The sequence below is a fragment of the Ursus arctos genome, unplaced genomic scaffold (assembly GCF_023065955.2).
Source record: "Ursus arctos isolate Adak ecotype North America unplaced genomic scaffold, UrsArc2.0 scaffold_3, whole genome shotgun sequence".
Taxonomy (NCBI): domain Eukaryota; kingdom Metazoa; phylum Chordata; class Mammalia; order Carnivora; family Ursidae; genus Ursus; species Ursus arctos.
Window position 1 is genome coordinate 72,995,638 of NW_026622985.1, and position 9,402 is coordinate 73,005,039.

At 39.1% G+C, this 9,402-nt stretch overlaps 1 pseudogene; it reads left to right on the forward strand.

Moving 5' to 3' along the window:
• The first annotated feature begins 4,823 nt into the window (after nucleotides 1-4,823).
• On the forward strand, nucleotides 4,824-6,326 carry LOC113263399 (non-POU domain-containing octamer-binding protein-like; annotated as a pseudogene).
• Nucleotides 6,327-9,402: the final 3,076 nt, after the last annotated feature.

The following is a 9,402-nucleotide window of genomic DNA, read 5'->3' on the forward strand; positions in this document are numbered from 1 at the left end:
ATCATGCAGGTGCAGAGAAATTAATATATGTAGATATTTGGGTATTTCATTATTTTTATGCTACTGTTTCTAAATAAAGCAGGATGCTTTCAACACCTCAGAAAGGATTTTAAAAATAGATTATAAAGTATCAATGTTGTTAACTATGTAAAATCTACATACAAATATAACTGAAATTGAACTGAGAAATGAAAGGGGCTTCAATTGATCTGAAGATAAAAATAACAAGAAAATTAAGTTGAAAGTAACCTTTCAGGGGTGCCTGGGTGGCTCAGTCATTAGATGTCTGCCTTCAGCTCAGGGCCTGATCCCAGTCCTGGGATCGAGCCCTACATTGGGCTCCTCCGCTGGGAGCCTGCTTCTTCCTCTCCCACTCCCCCTGCCTGTGTTCCCTCTCTCGCTGGCTGTCTCTCTCTTGCTGGCTGTCTCTCTCTGTCAAATAAATAAATAAAATATTAAATAATAATAATAACCTTTTAAAAAACAAAAATAGCATGCCGTGACTTTTGTTCTTTATCATTTTTTTAAGATTTCCAAAGTGTCATTTTCCGGCGTTTTAGCTTTTTACACTATTGGAGTTTAACAGCCAGGAATAGCATGAAGCCTTTAAGAAAACAACATTTTTCCAGATTTAAATTTTAATCATATGTCTTACTGAACTTAATCACTTTTATTAGTGGAAATAAACAGTAACATTTAGGCAAATTAATATTATTATAATTATAATTTAGTCTTTTTATGATTGTAACTTATAATGAAAAAGGAACAAGGTAAAGGCCCTTTTCTTTTCTATCCTTTAAGAAATGCTCTGTTTTTAATGGTTCTAAACTTTTGGTAGTTTTCAAAATTATTTTTTCCTTGGCGTAGGGTCCTGAGTGTGTTTTTCATAAGAAAGAAAGAGGGAAAGAGGGAAAGGGAGAGAGAGACAGAGAGAAAGGAAGGAGAGGGAAAGGAAAGGAAGAAAAGAAGTGTGTTGTTAGGGAAGGGATTAGAAAGGTACTTTGCTGGGGCGCCTGGGTGCCTCAGTCGTTAAGCATCTGCCTTCGGCTCAGGGCGTGATCCCGGCGTTCTGGGATCGAGCCCCGCATCAGGCTCCTCCGCTAGGAGCCTACTTCTTCCTCTTCCACTGCCCCTGCTTGTGTTCCCTCTCTCGCTGGCTGTCTCTCTCTGTCAAATAAATAATTAAAATCTTAAATGCCAGCAAAATGCCTTTTTTTAAAAAAATCATATTAGCAGAAATAATCAGGTAAGTGTTTTTGCTTTGTTTTAGCTTTCATAACACCACAAGTAACTGAAGAAATTAACAATGAGTGTAACAGAATAACTATTCTTATAATTTATCTTCTGAAGCAACATATAAGTAGATGTCATGTTAAAAGAAAAATACCACCATAATAAATTATCTTGTAGCTCTTCTGAAGTAAGTGAAAGAATCCAAAGAACTCCCAAAAGTCACCCTGATGTGTTGGCTGCACATTTAAGTGCAAAATTCTAAGTTCCAGGAGTTGGATATTCGACTGACTGTACCACCCAGGTACCCCTAAGTTGTTGTTGTTGTTGTTGTTGTTTTTAAGTAAATTCTGCCCTCAACGTGGTGGGGCTTGAACTCACATCCCCAAGATCAGGAGTCATGTGCTCTACTGACTGAGACAGCCAGGTGCCCCAGTTCTAAGATTGCAAAATACCTTAATCGTACCCCTTTCTCTGTAGCCATAGCCCCCCCCCCCCACACACACACCTTTTTGTTTCTCTTTTTAAAATTTCACTAATGTCCCATCCTTCTGCTCTCCTTTCATATTTTTTTTACCCCATTAATCACCTCCTCGTTGGAAGCAGGGATGTTGTGAAGACCTTCTTCTGTATGCTCATCTTACCTGATCTTTCTGTCACTTTTGACATTTTAGCCCGCCCTCCACCTGCAGTGCCATTGAATTTAAGTTGATATATCTCCAACATCTACAGCAGTGGTATCAGTAGAATGTGAAGTAAGCACGTGAACATCAGAAGCAGCTCTTTATCTTCCATCAAATTAAACCAGTAATAAAATAGTTCCTCCTTAAAATACCACAGAAATGCAAGTAGCCACTCATGGAATAATCTTTTAAATGCTCCTAACTTGAAGCCGATGATCAGCTCCTTTTGTGGCATATTAAAGCTTATATTTAGCATTGTCAAATATAATACGTTAAGCAATAAGCCACATATATTTTGTTTGTGCTTATAAATCAATGAGAACATTTATGAAACAGGATTGAAGGTACTAATTATGTCAAGTAAAAAAAGGAGGTAGATCTGGCTGACATTTGTTGGAAGGTTCTTTATTAAATGTAAGAAACCCAAATACAGTTAGCTTTTCATTTAATCAAGTCATGTTTCCAGTATAAATGAATGGCTATTGAAGTCTTTATATCCCGTACTTTTCTTAAATGCTTCGCTGAATGTTTAATACTCTGGCATCCCAGTTTGGAGCTTCCTTTAAAGGAGTCTTTCATAAAACTTGGGACAGAAACCTGCTCTAGATGACCACATGGAGACTAGTACAAAAGAGAAACAAATTATAAAAGCTCAGTGTTACTTGGTTGCTTAAAATTTCTCTCTTCCTCTTTCTTTTTACAAAAAAAAAAATGGGATTAATCAATGATCTACTTTAGTTTCTAGAGCCTAAATAGTTGAAAATTTTATATAAAGGTTCATATAAAATCATTTTATTAAGTGAAAAGAAAACTAGACAATCTTTTGAAAGTAAGCAAACAAAAACTTAGCCAAGATAATAGAGACAGTTATTTAACACATTCAAAATTACTTTACTTCACATATTATTTTAAATTATGTAAATCAATACACTCATCCCGAGTTGCTGTGAATAGTCTTCAGTGTTTTTGGTATCTTCTAGAATTAATCTTTATGACAAGCATTACCTACAGTATCCTCTGTCCATTGGAAGTACATGGGGCTAGAGGAAGGGAGACCTGGGTAGAATTCTGTTTGAGCCGTTTGTGTATGTTAATTCTGTTGTGTTAAGACAATTGATGCTCAGCAGGATTAAGTTATCTGGAAAGGAGATTCATAATTTATTCCATGACTTTTTCATTGGTTCATTGCAAGAAATAAATGAAACATTATTTGTTCCTAAACAAGAGATTGTAACTACAGATTAATTGATGTAATTGTATTCAAATGAGACTTTACTACTTGGCTGGGTCCCATTAAGGGTTAGTTTCTTTCTACACTTGCAGATGGTTGCTGTCAATCACCAGCAGAAATGGATGATAAAACATAGACAGATTCTTAGAAATTCTGCCCCATTTGTTGAAAAGCAACCCAAATCTTAATGAAACCAACAGACAGTTTCCAAGAAAGCGTTTTAGGACCTTTGCCATATGGCACGGTTTGAAAGGTAAGAAAAATACAAGAAAAAAATTTGTGGGAAGAATCAAGATATTATTTTTTTCCAAAATATAGTCCACTGATTACATAAATTGACTCTCTGTAATTTAACTGATTATATTACAATTATTGTTTTGTTTTGATCAACACAGATATTTCAACTAACCACTTCCATCCATAGTAACAATGATACTGGATTCAGTAGAATTAGCTATTCACATTAATAAAAATAAGTTATCTTTGCCAAACTGCTACTTCGCTTCATGCATTTCTAGACAATCTCTCAGGGCCATTTTCCAAAATACTTTCCAAAACATCTTTTGGCACTTCAGATCTTAACAACTTGTTAGTAGGTTTAAAAATGTTTATTTTAAAATGCCATGTAAATATAATCATTTTTAGTTTATGTAAATGAGTTATAATCAGAATTTTGTCTCCTGCAGTATAGTGGTGGGAAAAACTAGGTTCTTGAGATAATATATTTTTTAGCATTTTAAGCAACTTCTTTTTGTTTTCTGTTACAATGTACAGCTGTTTAAAAGGAACACGGATCAACCTAAGTAAGTTTGGAAGAAACGGGGTTTCATATCACATGAGCATCAAAAGAGGTAAAATAGCATGGCAGGATAGCCTGAAGAATAATATATTCAAGCATCAAAATAGAAATTCTGAAGTATTTGAATGGATGCCATTTTGAAGAAACATAGGTCAACTATGTTTCTGTAGTAACTTATGTGTCCTTATAGAGAGGTGGTAATTGTTCCTGACTTGGACGATGCATTTTCAGGAGTAAAAAGTACCTTCTGAGAGCAAGCAAAATGGCCATTCAATGACACTCGATAAAACCGCATTTTCCATATTCTAGCATTTGCCCTAAGTGTCTAGGCCCTGTAACTAATGTGTAAAGGTATTCCACTGTGATCACTTTCCCTCTAAGAGTATGTATCTCACTTCATCTTAAAATTTGCACAGGTACTTGGGTCACCAGTAGAAATAATTTATTTGCATCACCCCCAGGACCCAACATAGTAAAATACCATGAGTCTTCTTGTATGTAAGTACTTAAGCATAAGATTTTAATCAGTGCTGCAGTAAATAAAGAAAAACTAGCTTCTCCTGTTACCCTGACTCTTTCCCCCAGAGTAGGATAATGTCTTGGTTTAGGAATCTATTTTCCAAGGTGGATGTGACAAGCACCAGAGGTGGACTGTGCTAAGTCCCTGTCAGGTCACACTTCTCCTCCACTGAGGAGGTCAAGGCTGGGGGAGTAGAACTGGGTTTCAAGAAGTATTCCAAAAGGACATATAGTGTCACTGTTACTCTGAGGAGAGAACAGTTAGTAGAAGGGTGCAAAAATGCAATAAAACCTTTGGAGAAGCAAAACCATACTCCTAGGAAGCATCAGCAGCAGCAGCACCAGCAGCAGCAGCAGCAGCAGCAGCAGCAGCAGCAGTGCCAGCAGCACCATCACCAGCAGCACCAGCAGCAGCACCATCACCACCAATACCTGCAAATGGACAACAAGCCAGCAGCCAAAACGAAGGCTGGACTATTGACCTGAAGAATTTTAGGAAACCAGGAGAGAAGAACTTCACCCAATGTAGCCAGCTCTTTGTGGGCAATCTTCCCCCTGACATCACTGAGGAGGAGATGAGGAAACAACTTGAGAAATACGGGATGGCCGCGAAGTCTTCATTCAGAAGGATAAGGGCTTTGGTTTTATCTGCTTGGAAACTCGAACCCGAGGGGAGATGGCTGAAGTAGAACTGGACAACGTGCTGCTCTGTGGAAAGCAGCTGCCTGTGCGCTTTGCCTGCCATAGCACATCCCTTACAGTCTGAAACGTCCCTTGGTGTGTTTCCAACGAACTGCTGGAGGAAGCCTTTTCGGTGTCTGGCCAGGTGGAAAGGGCTGTAGTCCTCCTGGATGATCGAGGAAGACTCTCAGGAAATGCACTGCTGAAGTCTCAGGAAAGCCAGCTGCTTGGAAAGCTCTGGAAGGCTCCTTCCCACTAACCACGTTTCCCCGGCCTGTGACTGTGGAGCCCATGGACCAGCTGGATGATGAAGAGGGACCTCCAGAGAAGCTGGTGATAAAGAACGAGAAATTTCACCAGGAGCAGCCACCCGGCTCCGCACATCCTGGCTCCTTTGAGTATGAGTATGCCACGTGTTGGAAGGCGCTCACTGAGATGGAGAAGCAGCAGCAGGACCAAGTGGACCGCAACATCAAGGAAGCTCGTGAGAAGCTGGAGATGGAGCTCATGCTAATGAGACAGGATCTGATGAGGCGTCAAGAAGAACTTCGGAGGATGGAAGAAGTGCACAACCAAGAAGTGCACAAATGAAAGCAACTAGAGCTCAGGCAGGAGGAGGAGCGCAGCACCGTGAGGAGGAGATGCGGTGGGAACAGGAAGAAATGAGGCAGCGACGGCAGGAAGGATTCAAGGAAACATGCCCTGATCTGAGAGAACAGGAGATACGGATGGGCCAACTGGCTATGAGACTGCTATGGGCATCAACAAGAGAGGCGCCATGTCCCCTACTCCAGTGCCAGCTGGTACCTCAGCTCCTCCAGGATCTGTCACCATGATGCCAGATGGAACCTTGGGATTGATCCCACCACCAACTGAACGCTTTGACCAAGCTGCTACAATGGAAGGAATTGGGACAATTGGTGGAACTCCTCCTGCGTTCAACCCTGCAGCTCCTAGAGTTGAATTTGCTCCAAACAAATGTCTCCAGTACTAACAGAAATTTCAATGTCTGGTTTCCCAAAAACCCTTAAAAGAAGGACCTTTTTGGACTAGCCTGAATTCTGCCCTGGAGAAAGTGTTAGGGATTCTTCCCAATAGTTAGGTCTTCCTTGCCTGTACTACTCTGAGGGAGTTTGCTGGAGGCTGAGGGCAAGGGAAGGGAGATATTTAACAAATCAGTTCTGTGTGGTATATCATTTAACTAATTGATTCTGTGTGGTGCATTCCTGAAGTCTCATGTGGTTGTTGAGGGCCTGGAATGGGGTGGGGTGGGGGAGGAACTATGGCAAAATGGATCCAGTTAGAGCCCCCATTAATCTTGATCATTCCGTTCTTTGTCCATCCTGTTGTATTTGCTTTCTCATTCTTATACCCTCTAACCCCAGACCACATACACCTCAAAAACAAACATCCCCCATGACTTTAGCCCCATTGTTCCATTCACTCGCAGGTGGGAATTCAGGCAAATGCCCACAGGGGTCACAGACAACATACATATGGTTTTGTTATATCCCATAATAATACCTCTTCATGTCCTAAGGAAGACACTTTCTCTTAGAGATTTTCATTTTATTGTACTTTAAAATAATTAAGTTGCCTCCAACTTTTTTCTCAGGTAAGGACAACCCAGGAATGGTGCTTTTGTGTCTATGATGTTGCTGTTCACAGATTTTCTTGATAGGCCTAGTACAATCTTGGGAACAAGGTTCCTGTGTACTGAAGGTTGGACAGTAGCTCTTACCCTTGCCTATCCTACGTAGTTATGATCTGCATTTTTTTTTTACTGGTGTACCATGTTTGATTTGTCCCTGGTATCTTTGGAGTTTTTCTGAGAAATGGAGCAATAACACAGCATCAACTTATTAAAATACCTTTTTAAGCCTTTAAAAAAAAAAAAAAGAGTAATCCAGAGAGGAGGCATATAAATGACCCTGATAGCAAGTTATGGTTTTTCTTTGGCTTTTTTTTTTTTTTTTTTAATTTCTTTCTTTCTTCCCTTCACTGGCAGCAGTATTAAGAGGATTGACATTTCATAGTAATACTTCCTTCAGGTTACTGCATTAGAAGCACAATTTAATTACTACATTCATATTAATGATGAGTTTTATTCTGTTTTATTTGGCTCAAATACTTAATCAAATTTAAGGAAGCACAAAGAAGCAATATCACAACTAATACTGCAAAGAAGTAAACATATCCCAATGTAAAAACTCAAAACTATACATCCTAGTTATTTTTTTTTTTTTACATCCTAGTTATTTTTTGGTTACCCTATTGTTTAAGGTGGGATATATATAGTTACAGTTTGTTTTGTTTTGTTTTTTTAACCCCCCTTCTCATTTATTTGTCATGAGAAGTATTCAATCAGAAGTCATCAAACCCCTTGTTAAGAATATTATATAATTTATGTGAGGAGAGGCTGGGTAACTATATTGAATAATGACTGTAGACATTTTCAAATCTGAGAGTCTATGATTCTGTGAATAATCACCCTGCTTTCCCATGATCATCTCCTGGACTTGAGAGCCCCCTAAATTGTCCATATTGTCTTCCGTGATGAAAGTGCCACCTCCTTCTGTTTGTTCCTCGCAGTCGTATATGGCTTAAATTGAACTCTTTCCAAGTGCCCTGATACATTCTGTCTTTGAAGGCCAATTCCATATATGTAGAAATTTATTTTTTCTCATAGCTTCTCAACATAGAGATATACTTAGTGGCAATAATATCAGTGTTAGAAGTGGATAATTACACAAACCATTTAGATTCTAAGTTTTGATCAAGCCAACAAAATCCTTCTTCATGTAGAGATAGTTATTCCAGTTCTCCTTGAATTGAGTACTTTCCTGAAACAATAAATCATACTAATGGGCAATGGCAGGCAGGATGAGGGAAAGAAGTGTAGAGATACACCCAATGCATAAGTATCAGCTAGGGTACTTGTTAAAATCTCCAAGTGGAGGCAGGGGTGGGATTGACGAGGGTGTACAGATCTATATGTACGTATGTATGAATGTATGTGTGTATAATTAACATACAGTGTTATATTAGTCTAAGGTGTCCAACATAATGATTCAACAATTCTATATATTACTCAGTGTTCAATCAAGATAAGCGTATTCTTAAGCCCCTTTTTCTATTTCACCAGTCCTCCCACCTGCTTTTCTTCTGGCAACCACCTGTTTGTTCTCTGTATTTAAGAGTCTGGTGTTTTGTTTGTCTCTTTCTTTCTGGAAGAGATATTTGAACAAATTGTAGCTGAAAACTTCCCTAATCTAGCAAGGGAAACAAACATTCGTGTCTAAGAGGCAGAGAGGACCCCTCCCAAGCTCAGCCACAACAAACCTACACCACGTCACGTCATAGTGCAATTCGCAAATATTAGATCCAAGGATACAGTCTTGAAAGTGGCCAGGGCAAAGAAATTTCTCACGTACCAAGGCAAAGTTATCAGAATTACGTCAGACCTGTCTACACAGACCTGGAATGAGAGAAAGGGTTGGGGGGGCATTTTTAAAGCTCTTTCAGAGAAAAACATGCAGCCAAGGATCCTTTATCCAGCAAGGCTGTCATTCAGAATTGATGGAGAAATAAAGACCTTCCAGAATTGCCAGTCATTGACCAATTTCGTAACCATGAAACCAGCCCTACAGGAGATATTAAGGGGGGGGGGGTTCTATAAAGGTAAAAAGGCCCCAAAAGTGATACAGAACATAAAGTCACAATTGATAGAAACAAAGACTGTACTGGCAACATGGCATCATTAAAATCATATCTCTCAATATTCAGTCTCAATGTAAATGGCCTAAATGCTCCCATAAAACGCCACAGGGTTGCAGATTGGATAAAAACACATGACCCATCCATTTGCTGTCTACAAGAGACTCATTTTGAACCTAAAGATACATTCAGACTGAAAGTAAAGGGATGGAGTACCATCTTTCACTCCAGTGGACCTCAAAAGAAACCTGGGGTAGCAATTCTCATATCAAACAGATTGGATTTTAAACTAAAGACTAGAGTTAGAGACACAGAAGGGCACTATATTATTCTTAAAGGATGTATCCAACAAGTGGATATGACAATTATACATATATATGCCCCCAACAGGGGAGCAGCAAGATACATAAGCCAACTCTTAACCACAATAAAGAGACATATAGATAAAAATACATTAGTAGTAGGGGACCTCAACACTCCACTATCAGAAATAGACGGAACACCCATGCAAAAAATCGACAAAGAAACAAGGGCTTTGAATG